At 32.9% G+C, this 10,042-nt stretch overlaps 1 long non-coding RNA gene across 1 annotated transcript; it reads left to right on the top strand.

The window, feature by feature from the left end:
- The first annotated feature begins 4,159 nt into the window (after positions 1-4,159).
- LOC131819102 (uncharacterized) lies at positions 4,160-9,820 on the top strand. Its single transcript, XR_009349058.1, has 6 exons — positions 4,160-4,201; positions 5,984-6,001; positions 6,756-6,797; positions 7,793-7,950; positions 8,571-8,613; positions 9,440-9,820. It is a non-coding gene; the product is annotated as an uncharacterized LOC131819102 (long non-coding RNA).
- Positions 9,821-10,042: the final 222 nt, after the last annotated feature.

The raw sequence follows: 10,042 nt of genomic DNA, 5'->3' as shown, positions 1-10,042 counted from the left end.
CTGCCTACTTGTGATCTCTCTCTCTGTCAAATAAATAAATAATCTTTAAAAAAAAAAAAAAGACTGCTACTTTAAAAGCTTGATAGGCAACCCAACTTTCACTGATTTTTAACCTTTTCTCCTCCCTTCCTTCCTTTCTCTTTCTCTTCCTTCCGTCCTTCTTTTTCTTTCTTTTTTCTTTCTTTTTTTTTCGTAGCCTACCGCAAAAGAGCTAAGAGAGGTAAGGAAGTCTCCACAAGATTCACTGTCAAGTTAACCAAGAGAAGCAAGTGTTTTGCTGTCCATTTCTTTATGGCTTTTTTTTTTAATGAAAATAGATATTTCTTATTGAACCAGACAGAGAAGATCAAGAGAACTCAGAATTATGATTTAAACCAGATGAAAGATTACAATAAAGTGTAGTGAAACAAAAATTTTTATTAAGTGTGTATTTATGTACAGCTTAAGCAAAGATTGATTAGCAAAGAGAAATTAGTGTTAGAAGTGATAAAGTAAGAAATATTAGTGCATTCATAAAAACATTTATATTTTGACAAACCATAAGTGACTCTTAATCTTACAAAACAAACTGAGGGCTGCTGGGGGGAGGGGTTTGGGAGAAGGGGGTGGGATTATGGACATTGGGGAGGGTATGTGCTTTGGTGAGTGCTTTGAAGTGTGTAAACCTGGCGATTCACAGACCTGTACCCCTGGGGATAAAAATACATGTTTATAAAAAAATAAAAAATTTTAAAAAAACCACATTTATATTTTAATTTGCAGAAGCACAATGCAAAGTACATTTTTTTCCAGATGCTCATTCATTTATGTCTCTGTTCATGAATGTTATTTCTCTTTCTTTTGTATCCCTCAGGAATACCTCAGTGAACTGAGAAGGGTAAGGAACACCAATGAGATTAAATTATTTTAAAAGTTTGTCCTTTCAAAATTAGATTTTATAAGCTATGCTTTTATTGGTTTCAGCAGGAAGAACTTCTCAGAGAAAAACAGAATAAAGTAATTAAGGTAACAAGAATTTTCTTTAAATAGTGTGGCCAAAAAATGTAGTCTTGCAACAGAAAAACTGTTTTAATTTAGAAAAAAAGTAGTTTTTCTATGGCATTTATAGTTTCCTTGAACTTTTCAGTCAAACATTCAAAGTATGTAATGAGTTCTGCTGAGAATTCTAAAGAATACTGATCTTATTGCTGTTATTTTATAGCTCTAAGGAGATAAAACATTAGTATGAGTGAATGAGTGGATGGATGAAGGGAGGAAGGAAGGAATGTGTGCATATATGGATGCACTTATAGACAGCCAACTGTTTGTACCTGTTGCAAAGCTACAGAAATGCTTCATTCTGGGTATTACGTGAAGCAGTGTATCTGCTCCAGGAATGTTTTACATAATCACGATTGATGATTCACTTTATTGAAATATGACTTTTGAAATCTGGATTGTCTACTAGATTTTTAATCGATTTAGTATTAAGAGACCACACAGGTGCTCAAAATTTATAAAATAAATATATCTCCTATCCTTCATACTTAAGTGATTACCTTTTCTTGGCAGAATACTAAAAATGTATCAACTGAAGAATGATCCTTTATTTTAAAATTATTTGGTAATTATTATTTTGCATTTGAATATTTATCATGAAACATAACATTAATTATTTTTTCTTTTTCTAAGGGACAGACTATGGAAGACACTGAGGTAAGACACCTTTATTTTTATAAACACCACTTATACATCATATGTAGTATAAGCTGTATGCTTTATTTTGGCAAAAATATCTTATCAAAGTGAACAAGATTAAACTTCTCAAACAGTCCTATTATATCCAAGAATATACAATTAAACTTCATTTTTATCACAAAAATCCATATACACTTTGCCTGCTACTCCACCATATATCTGTGTTTATTTTAATAAAAATATTTTAAGTTATTGGGGGCGCCTGGGTGGCTCAGTGGGTTAAGCTGCTGCCTTCGGCTCAGGTCATGATCTCAGAGTCCTGGGATCGAGTCCCGCATCGGGCTCTCTGCTCAGCAGGGAGCCTGCTTCCTCCTCTCTCTCTCTGCCTGCCTCTCTGCCTACTCGTGATCTCTCTCTGTCAACTAAATAAATAAAATCTAAAAAAAAAAAAAAAAAATTTAAGTTATTGTATAAGTTATTGTTCTCTTCCCTCCATATTATATTGGCCCTGAGTTTTTTTCAATTGTTTTTTTTTCAAACCGGAAGCCAAGAGTTAGCAACCCAGGATGAAAGTGTAACTCGTTTCCTTCCCATTGTAAAAGTCGCAGAGTCAGTAACACTGGTTTTCTTTTTCTTAGCAAAAGCCATCTAGCAGCAGTTCATCAAGTGAGGTAAATGATTTTTATGTTAATTCAATATCCAAATTAGTTAGGAAACACTTATGAAAGCTTGTTGTACAATGAAGGGTACATATTTTATAAGGTCTCATTGTACAAGGTGCCAGGCATATCGCTTGATTCTAATTTTAACATGTGACTATCAGTCCGACAGACTTAAGAAAACAACTATTTGTCAAAGACAAAATTACAGAATTGCTTTTGGGCAAACAATCATATCTGGCCATCTGTAGTGTCCAAACATTTCTTTTTCTTATTTATTTTGCCCTTACCAGATTTTGGTAGAACTGAATCTTATCATTAAAAATTATAATAATGATTATGCTTCTAGATCAAATATGCAAACATGTTATACCCTGTGTAGAAATCAACCAATTCTAGGTTAATTAATCATAAATTCTTTGCCTCTTGTTAACCTATAGGAAAAAAAATTACAGGCATAGAAGGTGTTGAGGTCCTGCCATTAACTTTGGGATCACAGAATAAAACTAACCCAATTATGTGGAGTTTCTGTGAATTCAGTAAAAGTGAATATTTTGTATCCACCTTCAACATTCTGAATAACCTCCCTGGTAAAAGCAAGGAGAAGAGAAAAGGAATTCTTGACATAACACGTCCCTCAAATTATTCATCCTGTCTCAGTTATGCAGGAATTTTTGATTTTGCTAAAATCAATTAACCACAGTTATTTAGTAAGAGTGGCTGGGTAATTAGTATTCTTACCTTAAACATAAATTAATAAGTCATAAAATTAAAAGTGTGCCTGTTTCTATTTTTTTTTTTTGAAGGAAGTTGTTCCCAATAACACTGAGGTAAGATCTATTTGTTAAATTTAAAATATACTATTATCCAAGATAAGTTACAATTTACTTAATATATTTATTTGTTTGTTTGTTTAGCAGAAACAAATTCCAAGAGAAGACATACTCTCCCAAAGCCATCTGGTAAAATATCATTAAAAGCTTATCAAAGACAAATGTACCAAGGAATAAGAATGTTAGGTTGATAAATTATTTCTCCTTCTCATTATCTGCTAAAATTTAACCCATAACAAGTAGTCTGATGGACTGCAGATATTGGCTGGTTCCTCTCTGAAAATAACACTAACAACTTTTTTATCTCAGGTATTTAATTCACACTTTTAGTTGAATATTTTTATTGTATAGTCTGCTTTGGATCTGAATACCTTAGTATTTAAATGATTATCTATAGATTTGCCATACTTGAATTTGCCCCTAAGTTTTAGCTTTTCCCAGAATGTGATGTTAGACAGTTTACTAACCTGCTGTAAGTCTGTGATCTAAATTCTAAAATGACAATAACAATAAATATTGAATGATGTGAAAGAAGTTAATGCAATCCATGAAGTAAAGTAAATGATAAATGAATGTGGCTAATATCAGAAACATCACTTTTTCCCTAGTTCATCTAATATTTTTTATTTCATTTGACCAAGGTTAAATCTTTGGTCAGAAAGCAAAAATCATTTTTAATTTTCTTAGTAATTCTGACACAAGATACTTTATAAGTAAAATTGCCTGGATGCTCACTTATATCTGACTGTTCTTTAACTTATTTTAAGTTTTAAAATAAGTTAAGAAAGCAGTTTTTCTGTTGTTTTGTAAGGAAATAATTGATTTAGTTCAAATTATTTGTGGTAGAAATAACACTGAAGTATAATTAATATTTCCTCATTCTTTACTTTTGGGAAATCATTGTAGAATTCTAGCTTCCATTACTTGAAAATGATAGGGTTGTACTGAATGGTATCCAAGCAACTAAGAATGTTTTTTTCTTTTGAATAGGAACAGCTTCGTAAACTGAGCAAACATAACCAACAGCAGATGGTAATATTTTATTTATTATAATGTAAAATCATCTTCTGCAGAATTAAAATACATTAAATTTTAAGTTAGGTTCACTTCAAAAGATTTATTCATTTTTCTCAAAAAATTATTCTAGGGGCGCCTGGGTGGCTCAGTGGGTTAAGCCGCTGCCTTCGGCTCAGGTCATGATCTCAGGGTCCTGGGATCGAGTCCCGCATCAGGCTCTCTGCTCAGCGGGGAGCCTGCTTCCTCCTCTCTCTCTCTGCCTGCCTCTCTGCCTACTTGTGATTTCTCTCTGTCAAATAAATAAATAAAATCTTTAAAAAAAAAATTATTCTAGTCTTGGTAGTTAATAATAATTGAAAAACTATTCATGTGATTGCCTATATATTTTCTGTCAAAGCCATTTCTTTCAATTTGTGCATAGACTAATGCTGTCTATCGTATCCGTAATGACTAACCAAGGAGAAATTTACTTTGACTAAATTCCATTTCAAATCCTTTTTCTTTTTTTAAAGTTTTTTATTCATTTATTTGACAGAGAGACACAGCGCACACCGAGAGAGGGAACACAAGCAGGGGGAGTGGGAGCAGGAGAAGCAGGTTCCTGCTGAGCAAGGAGCCAGATGCGGGCTTGATCCCAATGCCCTGGGATCATGACCTGAGCCAAGGGCAGCCGCTTAAGGGCTGAGCCATCCGGGCGCTCCTTTTTGAAATCCTTTTATAGTCCCTCTGACGATGTCTTATATTAGGACTTTATCATGTGCTTATTTTCCCAAGTCCAGCCCTGATGGGGAACTCCATAAACATTCCTGCTTATGAGAACACAGATGTGCCAATTAAACATTTCATTTAAGGAAACACTATAGACTCTGTAGGAGGAATTGTTAAGTCCTAAACCTTCAAATTGTTTTTGTCAAAGCTCTCAAAGAAAGGTCAAGTTGAACTTAATTGTCTCTGGACCTGTTTCCTTATGTGTGTGAAATTGAAATATAGTTATTCTCACTTCCTGATGTTATTCTGAATATTGAATTAGCAATCTCCTATTCAGCTAGCCCTGAGTCTGGCTTGTAGCAAGTCCAATAAAATATTCATTCCTTCTCCTCCTGCCTCAACTTACCAGTCTCTGTAAAATTTGCTGTCCTCATGAACTTCTCGACAGCATTATGGAGGTCTTTTATCAAGATACACATTTGAACTATAATGCCTTAAACTCTTTTTGCTGAGTATATGAATAGATCAAAAACATATCAATCAGCACAACTATTTAGTTTTGATCCTTTTAATTATTATAAAGTCACTCACTTGGGAGGGGAAAAAAAAAACCTTCACTTTTAGTTACAACAAATCAAGTTAATTAAGACTTTAGGGAAAAAGCCCTGTCCTAGTTTAGCAAAATTACATTTTTCGTTTCCTTCTGTTATCAATGTAGGAAGAGTAAAGCCAATAATGAATTTAATTTGGATCCCAATTGTTACTCTTATATCAGTGTCCAAGTTGCTTGTGTTTAAAACAAAGCCCAAATAAATTTAAATATATCAGTACCCTCACTGGAATTCACCATTACTGATTTAAGAAATTACTGCAATTATATATTTTATTATTTTAGTTATGATGTGACTGAACCATAACCTTCACAACTATTGGTCTTGCCGACAGTATTCATCATGTTTCATATGATTGTTGGTTGTGTCCTCAGTGCTTAGCATAGTCATTCCTGAATGAATGAAAGTACCTACTAAATATTTGTTATTCTTAAAGAATAAAATCAATATACTAAATTAAATGTTTTCTCTTCCTTAGGAAGCTATCCATGCCCAGGTAAGATTATTTATTAAATCTAGAATATTTTCATATGTCCTTCATGTGTTGTGTTTTTATAATATGTGCTTCTCTCTTTTTTTTTTAATTTTATATTTTTTATAAACATATATTTTTATCCCCAGGGGTACAGGTCTGTGAATCACCAGGTTTACATACTTCACAGCACTCACCAAAACACATACCCTCCCCAATGTCCATAATCCCACCCCCTTCTCCCAACCCCCTTCCCCCCAGCAACCCTCGGTTTATTTTGTGAGATAAAGAGTCACTTATGGTTTGTCTCCCTCCCAATTCCATCTTGTTTCATTGATTCTTCTTCTACCCACTTAAGCCCCCATGTTGTGCTTCTCTTTTTTTTTAACAGAAAAATATCCCAAGAGAGAAATTGTTCTACTAACCACACCTGATAATATTTAAAAATTTACCAACGATCAAATTTAAAAAGATGATTAATAAATAGCCATGAGCAGAAAATATGTAGTCTTAGAAAATTAGTAGGTCATTTCCCCCAGTATTTGAAACTTAAAAATTCTTTGTTTTTCTAAACTAAAGTAAACCTAGCCTTACCTGAACATTTTTTTTCTAAAGTTGCAAAATAAAAAGGCTTTTGATACTTCTTCATGATTCTGGCATAGAGTACAGTTTATCCTAAATATCACAGATGGTGTTATATTCTTGGTACATTGTAAAATGAATGTGTTGTACCAAATGTCTAAGTAATTCAGAATGTACTTTATTTCCTTTTATACAGCAACAACTTCTCAAAGTGAATGAAAACAACCTCCTCCAATTGGTAATATTTTGCTTAATAAATTACACAGTAATAATACAATACTGTCAAGTTTAAATATGTTTGTTTTAAATAACCTCACACTTTGGAAGTGATTGTTTTCTTCCCCAGCATTTATTTCTCACTCCCAACTTCCCTGATAATTTATATTAATTGGTATGAGAGATTAGAAGTACTTGTTTCTATTCTTTGGAAGGGAAGTTGTGCCAGTCTGTGTCTCAGCGGATGGGAACATTGTATTTAGAGTTACAAGCACTATGAAGTGTTAATCTCCATAGTTACATTAATTTCTCTTTTAACATATTTCTTAATTTTATATTTTTATGCCCATGATCTGTTTCTAAAATTCAGCTTATATTTAGGAATCTCAAACTATCAAGCTGGTTGACACACTTTTCTTCTGAAGAAACCATCTGGAGAGAGACCAAATGTCTCTGCCCAAATACACTCTCATCTTTTTTTCTCACCTGTGAAATGAGACTGTCAGTAATACGTAACAGATGCCAGTTTCTCCCCTGCCCTAAATTCCATTGATTTCTCAGTGTTCCTAGGGATTCTGATCTCATTTTTATGGCAATAAGCAAGTATCATGAACTATGTGCTGCCATAACAGTTCAACCCTTTTGAACTGGCCAATTCCATACCAGCCATGGAGCCCTCCAACCAATACTTGCCATTTTGTGAATCTTATAAAGATTGTTGAGGATGTTCCATATGTTCGAAAAGAAATTGACGCTAGGTAGTATGATTGGCAAAATCAGTGTCACTGCCCAAATCTCTAACACAAAAAGAATTTCAAATAGGTTACTTCTTCCACTTTGAAGCTTTATTCAGCCTTCGAAAGTAACTCTGGTTCTTGTTCTTTCCAGAGATCTCACGGAGTCATCATTCTTTTTTTGCTAATAGCGATGTCAGAAATGAACTGATTCATTTGCAGAGATTCAGAACAGCTGTTGTTTATACATGGTTGTTTTTCAATGAATGGTCTTTCCTTCTAGCCTTTCCAACAATTCTACCAACTTGATGCTTTTCCTTTTGCCGCTTGGTATTCTCTTCCACAAATCATGCAGTATGTGGCTCTTCCACCATCCTTCGATATCACTAAACTCACTGCCTCTGAGAGTACTGAAAACGTTGATGTTGTGCCAGAGTGGTGGTAAGTTCATTTAAATTACTGCATATTAGTGTTCTACCGAAAGACATAAAAGAAAATCCTTTACAGAAACATGCCATAGAAACAGATGTAGAATCAACATAACAAGTCAGTGCTTAGTGCCTCATAAACTGAAATGGAAAATTGATATCTTCTGTGGTACCTATGGCTAATGTTAAACCAATGAATCATGTGGAGAAGTGCTATCTATTCTATAAGTGAAATTCATTCTTTAGGATGGTAGGAAAAGAAAGCTTTTTCTCCAAATTAAAAATAAAAAGAATGCTGATATAAAACTCAATTTTATTCTCCTTGCACTTTTATTAATATTAAATTTTTAAGAATGCCTTTCTTTTGGCTATACCCATGATATACATAAGAATAGAGCATAGATTTTGCTTTCCAATAGTCCTAAATTCAAATCCTGACATTTTTGCTTACTTAAAATAATGTAACAATACTTAGTTTTCATAATTCTGAAGATGATTAAATATGATCATCTTTGCAAAGTGTAGGAATTGGAAAATAAACACAGAAAATAAGTAGCAGTCATTTTTTTACCTAATAAAATTTGATTGCTGACTACCTTGATCACATAATTTTAATGATTTTTGTTCTTTCAGAAAAATTAATACATTCTCAGGAACTTCACAATTATGGCTATGGGTAAGTGTGGAAATTAACTAACAACTAATCCCATTTCTATTTGAAGACAAAGTACAAAAATATGATTGTAGGCTATATTTTTTTTTTCTTTTTGCTGAAGTCTAGCTACTCTGAACACATTACCACTTAAATAGTTACACTGCTTAGAAAGTTGTGAATTTTTTGTCCTACTCATACTATATTTAAACATCAACTTAAAAATTACCTAATTTTAACTAATATAATTTATCATATTGAAACTCCTATACAAGTATAAGAGTGTGGTTTTTACTAATTTTCCATGAAAACGGTGAACCCAACAGTTGTATCCTGTTCTTTGTGGTCACTGCAGTAGAAATTCTTAGTAAGTCACATAGTGAAATGATTATCTCTCATCAGGCAAACAGACTGAAAAGGATTATCTCTTATCAGGCAAACAGACTGAAATGTCAACAAATTTTTTTAAATTGCCTTCATCCATTATATTGGAGCTTTTAGTTGTGTGTGCATGTGTGTTTCCCTTCACAATGGCAGAAACTTCCTTTTCAACAAATCAAACTAAAGAAAATGATAAAACTCTGACCCATGTGAAAGCTTTTTCTTCTAATTGCCTTGTTGTATTTTTTATATTACTGCAAAGGAAAATTCTATCTGGTAATAATATATTTTCAAAACTTAAAAAACAGGAGCAATGGTTATATTTGTTAGCAACAGGAAAGCACAAATAACATTGTGAGCTTTATCTTAAAACGAAGAGAAAATGACAATTAAAATTTGCATATCATAAAAGTGTCTCTTCAACTAACATGTAGCATAGCTAACCATATATTTCTTTTTCTATTTACAGATGTGACTGAAACTCCCATTCTCTAAATTTCTCCGATCTACCATGTAAAACCATCCTATCCAAAGGCTTTGACTGTTATGTTAGAATAGAACAATCCCAAATTGAGGGCAATCTTTCTTTTTCAGTTCTCTACTCTGTATTAGATAGAATTATCATTATTTTCTAAATTTTCATAACAGTTCCTTGTCTAAATTCCGGTTGTATCATGCCAGTCTGAAGGCCACTGAATCAGAGGGTATCGAAGTCTTTACTAAGTTTCTAGTACAGAAATTTTGTGTAAAAAGCCTTTGAATCACTTCTTTTGTAAGTGCCATCATTCCATATAATTGTGAGCAGTGACTGAGATTTTTTCCTTTTCTTTCCAATAAATTAAAATTTTAAAGCACAGTCCATATTTTCTGTCATTATTCCATTCACCAGTATTTAAGAGTACATATATAACATTTTGTTTTCACTAAATTTTTTATGATACTTTCAATTACATTTTAATGAAAAGAATTAAAATGTCACTTCTGATGTTGGCGAATCATAAACATGGATAAAGATCGTTCATTCGAAGTCAGTTGTTTACAGAATATTTCCCATGAGAACATAGGTGTGGCT

Source organism: Mustela lutreola, chromosome 1 (genome assembly GCF_030435805.1).
Source record: "Mustela lutreola isolate mMusLut2 chromosome 1, mMusLut2.pri, whole genome shotgun sequence".
Lineage (NCBI taxonomy): Eukaryota > Metazoa > Chordata > Mammalia > Carnivora > Mustelidae > Mustela > Mustela lutreola.
The sequence above is the reverse complement of the archived record's forward strand: the minus strand, read 5'-3'. Positions and strand labels throughout refer to the sequence as shown.